Raw genomic sequence first — 19,724 nt, forward strand, 5'->3', positions numbered from 1 at the left:
ATTTTCATCATACTCAGTCTTGGTCTCATTTGATCAGAATACAAATGCCAAAGAAGAAGGAATTTACTTTTTCAGTAGTTACCAGCCTCCTGGTGGCAGCCAGTCTTCTTGCTGAGTCAGCTCCCCTGGCTCTGTCTGTCCACTTGAGTGATGAAATTTCTATGTCCCAGGTTGCTCCACTTCCTGTCCAGCCAGCAGAGCCATCCTGTTCTGGTCTAGTTCCTATACTTTCTGCTGTTGTTTTTAATCCTCACCTGGACATGATCATTGATTTTAGAGAGAGGGGAAGGGAGGCAGAAAGAGAGGGAGAGAAATAGTGTGAGACAGAAACATCCATCAGTTTCCTCTCACCTGTGCCCCATCTGGGGATGAAACCCCGCAACCCAGGCATAATTCCAACTGGGAATCAAACCTGCAACCCTTTGGTGTATAGGATGATGCTCCAATCAATCAAGTCACACCAACCACAGCAGTTCCTATGCTTGTTAACTAACTGTATCAGAGAGATAATGCTGTTTAAAGTGTTGACAGAGTTTGTGTTGTAATTTGTGAAGTTTAAACAAAGCCTGAGGAAATGAAATGAACTTCATTTCCTAATGGTCACTAATGACTTGTAATAGGCACGTAACCCTCTAGGCAATGAAATAAGTGAACAACCACTTTGTTCTGAAATGTAAATAGAAGCTCTGTTAATATTCCATCCCTAGTAGAAATCTAAATTGCTTAGTAGAAATCTTAGTGTAATATGAATTTACAGAAAGAAATTCCACACATCTGGAAGTGGAACTAGGCAATCAGACTGGTAAGATTTTAGGGGGGCAATGAATAGCACTCTTCTCTTTCCCTTTTGAAGTTTGAATAAATTTATGTAAAAAGAACAAAAAGAAAGAAATTATGAAATATCATTTTTATTTTTATTCTTTTTTCCTAGGATGAATCACTATTTCTGGTTGTTGCTCTCATCTATTTGAAATATCATTTTTATTATTGGAAAGCTTAGAATGGTCTTTCCCAAGTGGACACACTCACTGAGGACTATTGCTTTGCACTCTGTGTCCCTTAACAAGGAATGAGGTAAAACTTCAGAACTGCTTCTAGAAAGATGATCTTGGTCCTGACCATGGGTCGTTTTCTCTGCAACAGAAACACAAGAATGCACTCATCTGAGTTAATCCAGAGATACGACAAATGGCCCAAGGTGGGCACACTCAATTGCTTCTATTTCAGCAATGAGAGATCCATCTTCCATTCTGAAGTGGGTTTAAGCTGAAATGCTAGAACAGAAAGGAAAGAGGCCCTCTCCAAACACCTAAAAAATGTCTGCAATATTTTTGGATCTAAGAAAGTTTTACCAATGGATAAAGGCTTCAAAAATTCAATACAGTAAAATGTAAAACACAGAGCAAAGATTCCAAAAAAATCAGTATAATGATTATCACTTAAGTGGGAGTTCAATATCAAATCCTTAGAGGACCTAGCCCAAAAATGATTATGAGAAATAGATCAGGCCATTAGTATTATTGTCTGATGACTGTAAGATGCAAAACCAAATTTTAGAACCTTATTCTAGAAGCATGCTATATCAATAAACAGAAATTACTTTCATATTAAATGTTGCTGTTTTCCTGCAAGAAGTTTAATGTCATTTTATATAATGTCTAGTAAAATTGAAACATACATTCATGAAATAGAGGGCAAGGCTATTCGTTGGGTAATTACAACAAAAACAGAGAGAAAAAGTTCTTAGGCTTCTGCTTTTTTTCCCTACTGGGGTAACCAGCATGTATTAAGGCACTACCCTTTCCAACTAAGACATTTTAATTTCTTCCCAGAAATTTCTGGAAAATGTTCTAACCCCTAGGAATTGGCATAAAATTAAAGATGTTAGAAATAGGGTGCATTTTACAGTGAACATGCCACATTTTTAATCTGACTTGGATCCCATAAAGTATAGCATTTAAGAATAGCTATACTTTTGAGTTAGATTTTCTGTTGTTGTTTGCAATGCCTATTTAGAATAACTTTCTATTTTGAAATAAGCTCAAACTTAGAGAAATATCAAGAATAATGTAGAGAACTCCTGTACAACCATTACACATATATTTCAATTGTTAATATTTTGCCTCATTTGTTTTATCATTCTTTCAACCTTCTCCTCACAATTATTTACACATACCTATATATAATCTATGTGTATACAAACTTTTCAGGACCATTTGAAAGTTGTAAATATGATACTGCTTTATCCCTAAATACTTGAGTACATATTTCTTAAGAACAGAATATTCTCTTACATAACCATAGTGTAACTATCAAAATTGGAAAAGTAGCTTTGATACAATATTATTGTCTAATCTATGGACCTAATTCAAATTTTGCTAATTGTCCAACTATTCTATTGTATATAGCTGGGCTTTTAGTTCTTGACTCTCCTCCACTTCAGACAAAGCATAGGTACTGGGAGCAAATGTACCTGTTGGTGAGAAACAGGTGGCCTTTCCTGCACTTGGATTGTTTTTTTAATGTAAATATAAACTCTGACCTGCAAAGATAGTCCCCTAAGACTTGCTTTCCCAGAAGCTTCCCTGGCACCTCTTTGAAGTCATAATTAACATAAAACAGTACACTAAGACTTCCAGTTTCCTTCAAGTCTTGACAGCAATTTCTAACCTCCCTCATGGATGGTCCCATGAGTAAGTCTCTGCAAACACTCCACTCAGTGGGAGGTTTCTGCCGCAATTCTTTTCTAATCTGCTCTGATTCCTCAACATGCGACATCTTACTGCTAGTGTTGATCCTGATATTGTGTTGCCTCTTATTGATGACCCTGAGAGATTTTATTGGGCTGTGTGATCCTACAGAATTTGGATGAAAACTGACACTGCATTGCCTGCTAATTCTCTTTGCCACATGCTCTACATTCCCACACTCTTCTTTTTTCCTGATAAATTCTCCCCTCCTTCAAGGCATTTCCATTCCAGTTAGAGCTCTAAGCCAGTCCTTTGGTCCCAAGGTTCCAGGTTCATTGAGAAGCTTTTACTACCCAAACTTAATCTGTTAGAATGAGTCCTGTTTCACAGTGTAAACCTTCTCAGGCCTGTGATGCTGGGGACTGGCCTATGTGTTTGTGTAATGAAAAAATACATGAAAATTCATGGGTACATATACATACATGTGCACATACTTATGCATAGGCCAGATGAGTAGATTTAACTGAGACTCTTATGCTGCCAGCATCAGAACCTATGATCTTATTCTTCCTATGAGGCAGGAGGCAGAGTCAATGTCAGATTTGTCTGTTGCTATTAACATATCTGGTCGTATCTTCTTGCAGCTAGCTATCCCCAATCTCTCCCTCTCTTTGTCTCTCTTTATATATATATAAATATATATATAAATATATATGTATATGTATATGTATGTATGTATGTATGTATACACGTGTGTGTGTATATATACACACATATATATACATATATATATATATATATATGATGGGTTAGGATATGTATATATATATACATATCCTAACCCATCTTATCTAACCTTATCTTATCTATTATATCTCTCATATATATGATTGAGTTATTGTGTAGCTTATATATTATATATAGGCTATACATTATATGTAATCTCTCATGTATATGTATATGTGATTAAGCTACTGTGTGATGGCAAACTAGAGTGAGTATGCCACTCTGTTAGCAGGGCAGGCAGAAAAATAGCTTATGAGTCATTGAGCTTGGAAGCTAGGTGCTCAATCCTTCTATGCTGAATAAATGATAGATAGAATAACGAACACCTAATTCAAAAATGCCTGGGCTAGCTCCAAGACATTAACTAGAACATCCCAAACAAAATACCTATCAGTAATTTTGGAAACATTCTTCAGAATGACCCTTCTTAGGTTGGCAAAAGTCCAAGAGATAAATGGAGAGTTAAACTTTTAATGCTAAAGTGAAAGCAAATTACAGTATTTTTATTAAAGTCGTATAATTAGGACTAGGTACATGTTGACCACTAATTGCGTATATTCACATACTTATAAAGAGATTTTTAAATGATCACTACAATTTGGCCCGGATAAATACCTTCTCATTTCTATATAGCTCTTTGAAATTGCTACTTAAATGCCACTCACTCTGGTTTTCTTCCTAGGTCTTCCCTGTCATTCTTGTGGTGGGCAGCAACACTGTGGAACTTTGCACATGTGTGACCTGTGCTAACTGCTGGACCTTACCTATAATCATTATATCTGGCCTGTCTGGTGCTTCTCACGTGCTTGACTATTGGTTTTCTTCCAAGTTTCTTCTCTTAAACTCTCCTTTGGACTAGAAGTAACCATAAATCTCCTGATGTATTTCTCAAGTTTTCTCTTTGATTGGTTGAATTGTAAAACATTAATACGCTTTATTTTTTATTTTTAAAGGATCTTATTTATTTATTTTTAGATAGAGGGGAAGAAAGGGAGAAAGAGAGGGAGAGAGACTTTGATATGAGGAATGTGAGGGAGAAATACCGGTCTGTTGCCTCTCACATGTCCCCAACTGGGGACCTGACCCACAACCCAGGTATGTGGTCTGACTAGGAATCAAACTGGTGACCTTTTGGTTAATAGGCCAGCACTCAATCCACTGAGCCACACCAGCCAGGGCAATGAACTTTATTATTTTAGACAGCTTTTAGGCTCACAGAAAATTGAGGGGCGAGTAGAGAGAGATCCCGTACCTTGCTTCTGCCTCCCATCTACCCCACAATCAATGTCCACATCAGTGTGGCACCTCTGTTACAATGCATGAAACAGTGCTGAGCCATTATTTTCATGTAACTCACATTAGGGTTGAACATTCTGTGGCTTTTGACAAATGTGTAATGACATGTATTGCCCATTAGAGTATTATACAAAGTAGCTTTACTTCCATAAAAGTCCCTGTGCCCTGCCTATTCACCTTTTTATTTTCTCCATAGTTTTGCCTGTTCTAGAATGTTGTATAGTTGGAATCACACTGTGTGTAGCATTTTCACACTGGGCTCTTTCATTAGTAATATGCATTTAAGGTTCCGCCATATCTTTTCATGGCTTAATAGTTCATTTCTTCTTTGTGCTGATTAGCATTTTATTGTCTAAATGTACCACAGTTTATTTATTCATTTACCCAGAAAGGGGCATCTGGGTCACTTTCAAGTTTTGACAAGTATAAATAAAGCTGCTGTAAATGTTTATGTGCAGACTTATGTGGAACTATGAGATTAACTCATTTAGGTAAATATAGTAGTCCCCCTTTTATCCACGGTTTCAGTTTCTACAGCTTCAGTTACCTGTAGTCAACTTTGGTCCAAAATACTAAGTGAAAAAATCCAGAAATATACAATTCATAAGTCTTAAATTGTGCACAATTCTGAGTAATATGATGAAATCTTGCACCATCCTGTTCCATCCTGTTCTGGATGTGAATCATCCCTTTGCTCAGTGTACCCAAAATTTCCTCTCCAACTGTTAGTCACAGAGTAGCCACCTAAGTTATCACATCACCTTTCATGGTATTACAGTGCTTGTGTTCAAGTGACCCTTATTGTACTTAATAATGGCCCCAAAGTGCAAAGGTGGTGATGTTTGCAATTCAGATATGCCAAGTGCTTCCTTTAAGTGAACATATGAAAGTATTCAACTTAATAAGGAAAAATAAACCATATGCTGAGGTTGCTAAGAGCTATGGGCAGAAAGGAATCATCCGTTTGTGAAATTGTAATGGAAAAAGATATTTGTGTCAGTTTTGCTGTCACACCTCAAACTGCAAAAGTTACAACTCCAGTGTGTGATAATGTAGAAAAGGCATGAGACTTGTGGGTAGGAGGCATGAGCAGAAAATGAGTTTTGATTGATGGCAATGTGTTGCATCAGAAAGCATTGAGCCTATGCAAAGACTTCAACAAGGGATCCCCTGAAATGAATGACCACATTCACACAACTTTTATTACAATATATTGTTGTAATTATTATGTGTTAGTACTAGTTATTGCTATTAATCTCTTACTGTGCCTAATTTATAAATTAAACATTGTCATAGGTATGTATGTACAGAAAAAAAACATAGTTTTTGTAGGGTTCAGTATTATCATGGTTTCAGGCAACGCTTGGAGGTACTGGAACATATCCTGTGAATGAGGGGTGACTGCTCTACCAAGGACCATGACTGTGTGGTAAAATACTTTTGGTTTGGTAAGAAACTGACAGACTTTCTTCCAAAGTGCCTGTACCATTTTTCATTCACACCATCAATGAGTGAGAGTTCCTGATACTCCATATCCTTGCTAGCATTTGGCTTTGCTTGTGTTTTGGACTTTAGCTATCTGAGCACTTTCCATATGTTTTTTTGTCATCTGTACCTCATCTTTGTTGAGATTTCTGTTCAGACTTTTTACCCATTTTTTAAATGAAGTTGTTCATTTTCTTATGAAAATTGTTGTTGAGTTTATTATCTACTTTGGATAATAGTCCTGTACCAAATATGTCTCTTGAAAATATATTTCCATAGTAGTCTGGCTTGTCTTGTCATTTTCTTAATGTTTTTTCTCAGAATGGAAGTTTCTAATTTTGAGGAAATCCAACTTAACAATTTTTTTTCATGAATTGAGCCTTTGTATTGTATCTAAAAAGTCTTTGCCAAGTCTAAGATCATCTAGAGTTTCTTTTATGTTGTCTTCTGGGAGCTTTATGGTTTTTTGTTTTACATTTAAGGCTGTGATTCATTTTGAGTTAATTTTTGTGAAGAGTGAAGGATGTAAGGTATGTGTCTATTTTATTTTAAGGTGGGAATATGGATGTCTATTAGTTTTAGCAATATATACTTTTTATAGTTTTTTATCTTCACCTAAGGATCTTTTTTCATTGGTTTTAGAGAGAGAGGAAGGGATAAAGGAAAGGAGAGAGAGAAACATTGATGCAAGAGAGAAGCATCAATTGGTTGCCTCCCATATACCCTCCAACTGGGAATCATTAAAATGTCCGGACCGTGGATTATATGTGCCTGAACTGGGGATTGAACCTGCAGCCTAGGTATGTGCCCTGATTGGGAATTGAACCTGCAACCTTTTGGTTACAGGGCAATGCTCCAACCAACTGAGCCACACTGGCCAGGGCTCCAGGAATATTTGTTGGAGAGGCTCTCCTTTCTCCATTGAATTGCCTTTGCTCTTTCATCAAGTCAGTTACCTGTATTTAAGTGGGTCTGTTTCTAGGTTCTCTATTCTGTTTCATTGTTCTGTTTGTCCATTCTTTTGACAGTACCTCACTGTCTTTGAGTACTATAGCTTTATAGTATGTTTAGAACTTGAATGATATCATTGCTTCAACATTGTTTCAATGTTTTGTGACTCTTCCAGACCTTTTGCCTCAATATATGTTTTGGAATTAGTTTGCTGATATTGACAAAATTACTGACTGGAATTTTTATTCAGGTTGCACTGAATCTATGTATCCATTTGGAAAGAACTGATATCTTAAAAATATTGAAACCTTTTTTTATGAATTGGAATACCTCGCCATTTTTTAGTTATTTAATTTATTTCATTAGAGTTTTGTAGTTTTCCTTATATAGACTATGTGTATGTATATGTGTTCATATTTATACCTCTTTTTTCTTTTTTGATAATTATATAAATGGAATTGTAATTTTATTTGTTTATGTGTTATTTATTTATTTATTTATTTAAATCCTGGAGATATGTTTTAGAGAGAGGTAGGGAAAGAGAGAGAGAAACACTGATGTTAGAAAAACATTGGCTGGTTGTTTCCCACACATGCCCTAACTGGGAATCAAACCCGTGACCTTTTGGGGTATGGAATGATTTTCCAACCGAGCCAATAGGCGAGGGCAATGGCATTGTAATTTCAATTGTTAATTGTTGTTATATAGGAAAGCAATTAACTTTTGCATGTTACCCTTTTATCCTAGCCCCTTGCTATAATTGCTATTAGTTTTTGGAGGTTTTCTATGGTTAGTATTCTTTCATTTTCTACATAAACGATCATGTCATATGAAAATAAACACAATTTTATTTTTTCCTTCCTAATTTATACACTTTTTATTTGCTTTCCTTGTCTTACTACTTTAGCTGGAACTTTCAGTGCAGTGTTGGATAGGAGCTGAGTGGGGACATCTCTTTGTTTCTGATCTTGGGAAAGCACCCAATTTCTCATCACTAAGTATGACGTTAGGTATTAGTTCTTTGTAGCTGCTCTTTATCAGGAAATTCCCCTCTATCCCTAGTTTGCTGAGAGGGTTTATCATGAATAAGTATTAGATTTTGTTATCTATTGGTATGATCATGTAATTTTTCTCCTTTATCCTGTAGATGTGATGAATTATAATTGATTTTTTAATGTTAAGCCAGCATTGCATACCTGGAATAAATTTTATTTGATCATTATGTAATTTTTTACACATGCTTAATTTTACTTTTTGTTGAGAATTTTTGTATCTATGTTCATGAGAAATATTGACCTATAGTTTCCTTTCTTGTAATGTCTTTGTCAGGTTTTGGTATAATGTTGTTTAGATAATGTTGGCCTTATACAATGAATTAGGAACTTTGGTATTTTCCCATGTATAATGTATATTTTTTTGCCCAAATTTTTGAGAGAAAATAAGAATGCACATTATACATAGGTAGTACCTAAAATAATTTGTATCTGTTCTTGTGTTTTGTAATTATTTGTTACATAAAATTCCTTATACCATGATATGTTCAAAAATAAATGCTGAAGTTCCTTTACAGTACAAAAAAGTATATAACTATAAATAAATAATCGAATTTAAAAATTAAAATGAAAGCTTTTTTTTTTCTGAAAGTCTGGGCCAAAAACGTGGGTTGCCATAATCCAGGCAAGAAAGGCTTGCAGCCTGGGCAGAGTGGCAGCAGTTGAGTGAGTGTAAAGTGATCTGATCTTGATTTTGTTTCAAGCTAGAGCCATGGGGTTTGCTGATGTACTGGATATGGGATGTGAGAAAATATAGGAGACAAGGATGACTGAGGCTTATGGACTAAGCAGCTGAAAGCTGAGTTATTGGTTGCTGAGTTTGGGAAGGCTGAAGTGAGGAGAAAGTTTGGGGAGGTAAATCAAGAGTTCTGAATAGAAACTATAGCCATTTAGAAGCTTCACAATTATTTCCACATTGCCCTTCATATCCCTGTGTATATGAGAGGCCAGCCCTGCATATAAAGTGCTAAAGGAAAGACTTGCTGAAGAACCCCAGGCAGCTTCATGCTCATCAAGGTGCCTCTTCCATGGAGAACTGAACTTTTCCCTGGACCTTTTATATTAGCTAGACTTGTTTCTCATTTTGCAAGAGGGAGAGCTTTTCTCTTCCTGCATAGTCTTGATTGTCTTCTTCATAGGGTAAAAAATGTGACCTGGGACTTTAGAGGTGATATTTACCACTATATTTCAAACCTTGTAATTAGATTTGCAAATTTCACGGCTCCTTAATTTTTTGATGCCATCCTCCCTTCTTAGTCTCACTTAGAGTCAGCAGGGCATGCTGATTCACATGCTAGGAACTGTCATTTTTACTGGAAGAAAATAGAGAAATCAAGGATCCTCTGAAGCTATTAATTATTTGGTCCCTCAGAACGGTTTAAGATGCTCACAAAAAATTCCGTTTCAAAATAAAACAGGTCTGGTTGTGTTATTTCTCAGTGGTTCGAATGGGAAGGGACAAACTGCCCTGTTTCAAGCTCACTGACCATGGTGTTCTGACTAAGCATAGGGCACAAAGTAGTGCTCAACTGCTGGAGGGTGAGGGCAGGGGAAGAAATGGAGGATGTTTAAAGGGATCAGGATCATGGGAACTTATATAAAGCAACCTTCCAGCCACCAGGCTCATAATCCTTAAGTGCTGAGAACTCAAAGTGAAGTTCGCTAACAACATCTATCAAAAATACATAAAATGAGAAAAAGACTCATTGATACAGAGAACATTTTGACAGTTGCCAGAGGAGAGGTTTGTTGGTTTGGATGAAAAAGGCAAAGGAATTAAGAAGTACAAGTTGGTAGTTACAGAGTAGTCACCATGATGTAAAGTACAGCATTGGGAATAGTCAATCATATTCTATTTAATATGCATGGTACTAGGTGGTACTAGATTTATCAGGGTGATCACTTTGTGAGTTCATATCCAATCACTGGGTTGTACACCTGAAATTAATATAATATTGTAAATTAACTTAATTGAAAAAACACTTATTTTTTAAAAAACACCTGAAATATTTATTAAATATTCAGCTTTTTGGGCTCCATGCCAGATCTCCTGCTTTAGAATACCGGTGCTAGGGCTGAAGATATTTTTTAAAAAGGCAAAGTAGTGACCTCAATTCTAGGTTCAGTGCCCCACAGCTTCTGGTTTTTTAATTTGTGTCTCCTTGAAATCATATTTACCATATTTTGAATGTTAACTACATATCAAGAACTTTGCAAACATTACCTCTTTGAAATTTCAGGAACCCGAGAAGAGGGTATTTTCACATTTTACAGATAGGAATCAGACTCAGAGAGGTTAAGTAGCTTGCTCGAATTCACACAGACGATGGGTTGTGAACCTGGGTTTGCATCCACATCTGTTGAATTTGAAGTCTGTACTTTGTCCTGTTGTTCTCAATGGCCTTTTAAATTCTCATGTTGTGCAACATTTTTAGGCCATATATCAACCACTTGGCATTAGCTAGGAACCTCTCATGTCAGCATAATTGGGTGCTAGGTTATTAGGTTATTATTCTGATTAATAAAGGTACAGTAGTACATATAAACTGACCAGGGGCAGAACCCACAGCCCAGGTTATGTGCCCAGACCAGGAATTGAACCAGTGACCTTTTGCTTTGTGGAACAATGCCCAGCCAATTGAGCCATACTCATCAGGGTGACTTTAATCTTCCTTTGATGATGCTAGAGGTACTTGAGGATCTTGTAGTAACTTAAGGTTATTATTGTGAACTTCAATGATCACTATAGAGCATTGAACAAAGGAATTCTACTTATTTTAGTCTCATTATTTAGATAATTAATAACAGATAACACATGGTGTTGCATATGGCACAATAGAGTACTGTGTTCTTTGGTAGATTTTCAAGAGCATGCAAATATTCTATCAACTCTATTCATTCTATAAGCAAGGGGCAGCCTTATTTATCTTTCATGGGATATGTGCTAGTTTATGTCAGTGGTTCCCAAATCTGACTTTATCACAGAATCATCCAGATGGATTATATTTTAAAAAGTTGAAAAATTCTTTAAAATAAAGATTCTTAGGTTTTACTACAAAGAATTTTGATTTGGTAAGTTTTAGGTAGAGCTGGAGAATCACTGTTTAGGAAGCTTCCAAGTGATTCTCATGGAAGCCAAGTATGAAAGCATCTGGCTCATAAAGAAACTTGAGGAGGATACTAGAAGTAGACAGACACTCAAAATACCTTCTATTTGTAAGTTCTAGAACTCTACAAATTTTCTTAGGTACAACCACTTATTTTGGATTCTTCCCTTTAAAAACTGACTTTACAAGGGTCTTGGCCATGACACTAGTATAGAAGATATTGGTGGCTTCTGATGCTTTCCTTCTGAGAGGAGAGAGAATGCTTAAGTAAGCTCAAGAGAGAATAAGGAGGCAGAAGACAGCAGGTGCATGGAAGGGTTCAGAAAGTCAAAGTGAGGACTACCAAAAAACAAACTGGTCCATTTCATACATGTGCCTAAGGTTAGTATTATTTTCAAGGCAGAGTGAGATATTTCCAAGTTAATCCTCATATTTCCAGGATCCTTTGAAGATAAATTTTTTAATGCTGTTGGAAAGAAGATGTACCATTGCTTCCTATTATTACTTCAAACTATTTCCAGTGACTTGGAACTTTGGACTTTGGCTTCCTGTTTTATAATATTGAAAATTCTTATAACCTTTCATCTTCAAGGAGAATATGATTAAAGACTTCCAGAAAATAGAAAAAAGGGCTGAATTATGTTTACTACTGAATGTCTCTCTGGTGTAATCAGAAGTAAGGTGGTACTGCAGACCACTGATGAGGACACACTTTTGGAAGGGGGAGGGTTTTAATCACCATAGCATTTCAAACCAACAGTATTTTCTTTATGTGTGGTATGGTACTATGAATATTTTTACCACAAATTTGATGGGTATTTTACTTCTGAATTCTTTTTTTAAAAGATTTTTATTCATTTATCTTTCAGAGAGGGAAGGGAGGGAGAAAGAGAGAGAGAAACATCAATGTGCGGTTGCTGGGGGCCATGGTCTGCAACCCAGGCATGTGCCCTGACTTGGAATCGAGCCTGCGACACTTTGGTTCGCAGCCTGCGCTCAATTCACTGAGCTATGTCAGCCAGGGCTATTTCTGAATTCTTATTCAGTAGCTCTATTATTCTTATTCTGGTTTATGTAATATCTTAGATATAAAAATGAATATGAGTATAAAAATAGTCAACAAACCATTTTCCCAACACTGACACTAGTACTTTATTCTAATGAAAATTCATTTAATCAGCTTTTACCCAAAGGATGAGGGAAATAGCAATGATCTGAACTTTAAGAGTGTTGCTAGTTTCTAGTTTGACTAGAGACAATATGACTTAGGGACAGGTGCTGTATGCTTATCAGTTATCACATGAGGGAGAGCTAGCAGAATCAAGGTCTATCAACCACCCAAAGGCATCTGGATTCAAAAAAAGAATCTGACTTAGAAATGAAGAAACACTAGGGGTAACAGCATGAGTATTCTGAAAGGAACAACTGTTCAGAACTGGTTTTTAAATGTTTTGATAAAGAATGCTGTTCTTCTTTTTCTTCCCTCACTATTTGAAATCTCAAATAACAGCTAGGCATGAGTCACTTAGAATAAAAATTATACATTCTCGATTCTGTTATGATTCCATGTGACTGAATTCTGGCCAGTAGGGGTATATGCAAAGTTGCATGTGAAGCTTCTGGAAAGAGCCCTTAAAGGAAAAAACAAAATCAACCACCTAGTTTTTTTTTAACTGCTAGCTAACTGGAATGATTGGTGCTGAGAGAGCCATTTTGGAGTATGATGTAAAAGTTATATGAACTTTTACATCATACTGGAACAAGAGTGGAACAAGATACAGAAAATATTGGCCTTGGTGATCAGGAATTCACATATCAGTTTGGCCTGGCCTGCTTACCTGGAATTACACCTGGAACAGAATACACTCTTATTTAGTTGAAAGAAGTCTAGCAGCACAGTGGCTCCTCAGTGTTCAGCTCTGTCCAATTTCCTCTCACCCAGCTTAGCCCCTGGTGAGGAAGGTAGTGGCAAAATGCCACACTATGCACTCGTACTCCCTGTGCACATGCTCTTCACCCCTTCTCTCTGTCTCTGAGCTGTGCTGAGATTTGGCCACCAGCCAACTGTCCAGACCTGTTATATGTTAAGAGCAGTAGAACTGGTAGAAGTGGCAAGAAGGCTGCAGAGCAGAATTTCTCTTGCAAGCCCTCCCAAAACTAAGCTGAATATAAATATAAAGAGGGGAACATCCATCCAAAATAAACAATGAACACTACCTAAGAGGAGATACTTAACTAAGGATGGGCAAAAGCCACCTCAGTATCTATAGAAAGGGCAGGGATACGAAAGGGCCTGGCACTGCTTTCATGGGAGGTGGCCGAGGAGTCCCCATGGCTGTGGGAGCTTCCCCCAGAGAGGAGTAAAACCTGGGCCACCCATAGAAAGGGACATATTATTTCCATTCTATTACTTCCCCAAGTGAAGAACATGCCAAACTTCAGGAAAAGCAAAAGATGTTGGTCATATTTATAGATTTCTATTAAAAGCTTTGCTACTGTATAGAGAATACAGTTAGTTTAAAGTTGCTCTTTTGTAACCAGTTCATATATTTTCTTTAAAGTTGATATAAATTTTGACATCTTACTACCTAGAATTTGACTGCCTTGTAAAGAAGATAGAAGACTTTATAGTAAAGTTATAAAACTAATAAAGAAATACATCTAATGCTACAATAGTATACCTGTTATCTTTTTTTCCTGATACACACAGTTGAAAAATTTTCATTACTCATTGGCTCAATTTTGCATTTAAATATGAATTCACTTAATTTTACTTCGCAATCAGGTAAATTAGTGAGAAGGAATCTAAACAATATGCTTTAATTGTGTTTATAAATTATTCTCTCTGTCCTTCATGAGCATTCTTTCTTTTTCAGATATTGAAATGTAGTGTCTAAATATAAAGTGCAGTAACATCTGGTTCTAATTGCTGGTTTGAATGATACAGACAGACCTTCAACATTACATGCTTTTGAAAGGATGCATTTAGTAGGAGGTACTGAGTCAAAGGTTGTAAAAATTTCGTACCACTAAAAATAGTTGAAATCTCAGATGCATTTAAAATGGAAATTACCACTTTCAGAGCAAGTAGTTCCTCTCAATGTAAGGTGTATATATGCTAGAAATGGCTCATCAAAAGAACCTTTTGTCTTTTTTCATATCCCATATACCATTATTCTTATAACCACAGTACTTCTATTTTCACAGATTCTGAGTCTTATTTTAAATCCTCAAATAAACATTAAATAATCCCTGAACCGACATGTTAGGCAAAGTTTTATGATTGGCATTTATCCTTTAGATCTATTCTACCATAATAAGCTAGAGTGGAAGTGTTCAAATGCTCTCAGTTTACAGAGGCAGATGGGTTGTTACCGGTTGATGTGTGTGTACCCACATCTTAGGTGTTATATGTGACACAGACCACTGTGCCTCACCCCAAAATCCTGAGGAGTGCATGTGTGTGTACTTAACCCTTTCTTACTTCCCCCAATGCTAAAGATCCTTCCCCAAAATACTGTCCTTCTCTCAACTCATTTCTGAGTCCTGGCTTTATTGCTGCAACATCCTTGAAAAATAAATGTAAATGCAAAGACTTTCATCTGACAGGTTCTAAATGAATAACTGTTGTCTTAAAGCTTAAATCAATGACATTATTTGATGTCTCAGAACATTATATGATTATTATATTTAGAATAAAATCTAATGTATATCTGAATTCAAAATTTCCTTACCAAGATGAGCATTGTTCTCTTTCTTGAAGGTCAGTACCCCTGAGAAAGTCAGTGCTCTAACTTTTTAGACAAGGTCTCTCTATAATTTGTTGAGCACCTGAGACTCTCTGGGTCATGAATATTCTGAGAAGTTGAAAGTGACCACTCCTGAAATAATTTTTATAATTCATCTTGACAAATTCCTGCTTTTGAATTATCAGTTGAACTAATATTTTGAAGTGCTGGTTACAGTGACTATTTGAAATGGACCAATGTCTCTGCATGGTAGCAGCAATGGGCTGACAGCTTTGTGGGTGGAGAATGGCACCGTGTTTAAGCACATAGGCTCTAGAGCCAGATTTCCTGGGTTTGCACCAGGTTTCGCTGTTTATTAGATGGAATTTAACTAACTTCTTTGGACTCAGTTTTCTTATCTGTAAAAGATAATCATGGTACATACTTCATAAATTATAGCGAGACCTAAAGAAGTTAAATTATATAAACTGCTTATCATTACTGTTTGCTACTCTTTTTTTATTGAGGAGCTAAGATCAAAGTTACTTCTCTGTGGGCATATGCTAAACAAAGCTTGGTCAGGCAGGCAGGTGTGAAGGTAGAGAACTCAGGGAACGTCTGAGTCAACTCTAAACCAGCATCAGCAGCAACTCTCAGTGGGACCTTTTTTTGGAAATAGGCCAAACCCAACTGTTGGTCCAGATATTTGACCTTCTGGACCAAAAAAGACTGTGGATCTGCCCCAGTGCATAAGGGAAAAAAGTTTTCACACCCCAAGACCTCTTAAGGATCATGTCTGCCAGTAAGAGGTGAGCCCAGGTTTTGGTTCCCTCAAGATTTCAGTTGGTTCTGGACTCTGGGTTAGAGGAAAACCCGGATTCACCCTATTATATTCATCTTCATCTTTCAGTACCTTATGCACTGGACAAATGTCCTCCAAATATGGCTGTTAAAAATACTCTCCTGATTATTTCAGTTACAATTATCTTAAATAAAATTGGTTGAACGTATAACTAACATGGAATGAGGTATCACACTTTGTTAATTTTGATCAATGAACATTATAAGAACTAGTATGCCTACTAAGGTTTTACTTTATTTATTTGTTTGTTTGTTTGTTTATATTTGTATCTTCACTGGGAAATTTGTTTATTGATCTTAGGGAGAGAGGGATGGAAGGAGGGAAGGAGGAAGGGAGAAAGAAAGAGAGAGAAACATTGATGTGAGACAGACACCGACCAATTGCCCCTTTAAGGATTAAACCTGCAACCTAGGTATGTGCCCTGACAGGATGGAACATGCAACTTTTTTGGTGTATGGGACAATGCTCCAAAACCAACTGAACCACCTGACCAGTACACCTTTATCATCATCATCATCATCATCATCATCATCATCATCATTTTGGAAAGTTTATTCAATGTGGAGGGAAATTTTAGTCTTGAGCAAGATTTGAAGTTCATGCCACTGAATTGCTTAGGCCTAATCATTTCTTAATTAAATTTGCAATAAGCAGCCTCTGACTTGGGAGCCCTCCATCCACACCTCCAGTTAGATCTCATATCACTGCCAAAGTTATTTTTAAAATAAAATTTCTCAAACCTGTTCCTATTACACATTCACTTAAAACCCTTCAGTAACTTGTTCATAACCTACAGAAGAAAGCCCAAATCCCTATCTTCTGTATATGGTTTTTATAATCTGGTCTTGTTTTTCTTCATAGTCTCATATCCCTCTTCTCCTTTGTAAAAAAAAAGAATATTTCAGCTAACACCCAACTCTTTGCTATATCCTATGCTCTTTCTCACTTCTATATGGTTGACACATTATATGGGATGTTTCTCGTTCTGCTGTTTACCTAGTAATCTTTTACTCATCCATATTACCTTCTCCATGAGTCCTTTATGAGCACCTCTGATCTAGACTAGGAGTTTCCTATTTTGATTTCCAACAACCTTTCCATACCTCAATGATAGTTTTTATAATTTGTGCTCAACTTTCCATTTATTCTTTGCTTTTCTCCTCTTACTAAAAAATAAACTGTGATCTACCTCATGAGAAATGAAATCAAGAAGTCTGTCTATGTCTTATTCCAAAGAAAAGCACAGTAATTAACAAATGAGTGGTGCTCAATAAAATGTATTTGAATAGATTAGTTTTATTGGAATGTTTTCTGATCCTCAAAATTCAACCACCAAAAATTATGATGCTATGTGATAACTTTTGTCTTGTCAATAGAAGCAGGATGTTTTAGATTCCACATAATTCTGAGAGGATTGTGAGGGTGGAAAACATGGCCCAACTACAGGTGTTTTCAACATCACAGAGGAAAATAATGCTCCCTAGCTAACCTAGCATAGAGGATTTCCATTTAAGATGCTTAGGAGATGTGCTCACTGACACTGAATCTTAGCCCAGGGAGGCAGATGACCACATGAGGAAGACTAGCTGTTGCTTGACCAGGGGAAAAGTTTAGATAAGCCCAAGGTCATTTGCTTACCATGTTCACTCTGCTTTTGTTTATCCTTATTTCCCTAAATGCATTCTGTTGGATCATAGGCCTGAAAGATGCTTCAGCAAAGGATTCTGTGGTCATATAAACTTGACCATTGCTGCAAACTCTACCTCCCTCTCTTAGTCTACACAGGCACATACGCATCTTGAAGAATCAGAAAAGTCATCTAATGCCAAAATGCATTTAACTTTGCTCAACCCTAATTTCCCAGGTGATCACAGGACTCTATTTTTCCCCATAACATTCTTTAACATTTTCTGAGAAGCTTGTCCTATGCAATACACATTAGGAAACATTATTCTATGCCAAAGAAACTTACGTGTGTAGAGTCCACAGGCAGACAATTTCTCCATATCTGATGCTGTGCCTCTTTCTTTCATGTCTTTGTCAACTCTTCCAAATATACCACATAGGATTTTAGTGTGGAAAGGCCTCATCTTGCCTATGTTTATATTACAAGTGAAAGCACAGAACCCCAGACACCTTTATTGGCTTGCTTAATCCTACCAAGCCTGGCACAGGAAGGAGCAAGGCTGCCTGACCACTGGTCTCACCATGTTCTACTCTGTCAGAGATACAGGCTCTCCCTCCCACAACTCTGGGAATCCATGTCCAGGAACTACCTCAGCACCTTGTGCACTTCAGCTCTACATGAACTTACATGCGATTAACTTTAACTAAGTCTGAGTCTGCTTTGTTTGCTTTTTTGTTTCTTAAACTCTGAAGTGATTATTTTCCCCAAACAAGTATGTTATCAAAAGAAGTAAGCTTCAACTGTTTATCATAAGCGTTCTGATAGAAACATCTAAAGAGTTCCTAAACATGACTTAGCAATTTACATTAGAAAGTTTAAAAATCATTAAAAGATAGAAAAATAACAATTACAAATAAGCAATATACTTATGGAAAGCTATTTTATTCATTAGTATTTAAAAAAAAGGCAAAATGCAACAAAATAAGGTAGACTCTTTCCATAAAAATTGTGAAAAGATATTTTTATTTAGTTACCCACGCTTGTCAAGTCAAGGGGAAATTAAAACTTTCACATCTCTCCTAGGACTTATGCAGCTTGAACAAAATTTTTGTATGGAACTTTGGAAACTGTCTGAAACCTTAGAACTCTGCCTGACAAGTTTTTAACCTATTCTCTTGATGCATAAAACTTGCATTTGATGTTCTATCCAATGCAATATGGACAAATAGTACTACAAAGATAAGCATTAGGGTAAATTAGAAAACAGCTTAAAAAAACCCAGACATATTAGTTAAATAAACTATTATATGCTAATGTCATCATATATAGCCATTGAAATTATATCCATAAGACTGATGTTAATAATACATTATTGATTGAAAAAAGTAAGGTTTAAATGTATGTACCTATGACCCCAATTTTTGGTAAATATATATATATATGTGTGTGTGTGTGTGTGCATATATATATATATATATATATATATATATAGATATATATAGATATATATAGATATCACCTATGAATGAAAATCTCATCTCCCCTGTATTTCTAGTTCCTAAAGCTGTACTTAGCTTATAGGAAATATTTAAATAATATTAAATGAGTAAGTATAAAAATCTGAAAATACATATAGAAAATAACACTGATTAGTGGTATTGCAGTTCATATATTTCTCTTTTAGTTTATATTTCTTTTATATAATAAACCTATGTAAATTTTATAATAAAAATATTTTAATAATGAATTCCCAGCTGCCTAATTGATATCATTTCTTAACAAAGCAATAATCATTGTTTTATTGACAATGATTATCTTCACTTCATCTGAGGTGATTCTAATAATGTTTAAATGAACATGCTCAGATCTAAATCCTTGTTTCCTCAGGACTGTTGTGGAAGCCAGGCCTTCACTGCCAGCCATTCTTGTTCATAGAACTCTCATTTGTAAGTGGCTCAGACTCTATGTTTACAATTTTCTGAATGCCTGGAGAATAACCGCCTACCCACAAGCCCCATCGTGCTCAGCTTGGCAAGGCTCTTTTGTCACGTACTGTATTTTCTAGGAGCACGTTCTGTATAGAAAAATGGCCCCCAAGGAGCTACTGAAGTGTGTGCGCAGGCACTTAGAATTGACATAT

The sequence above is a fragment of the Phyllostomus hastatus genome, unplaced genomic scaffold (genome assembly GCF_019186645.2).
Source record: "Phyllostomus hastatus isolate PE091 unplaced genomic scaffold, TTU_PhHast_1.1 phas_contig_1, whole genome shotgun sequence".
NCBI lineage: Eukaryota > Metazoa > Chordata > Mammalia > Chiroptera > Phyllostomidae > Phyllostomus > Phyllostomus hastatus.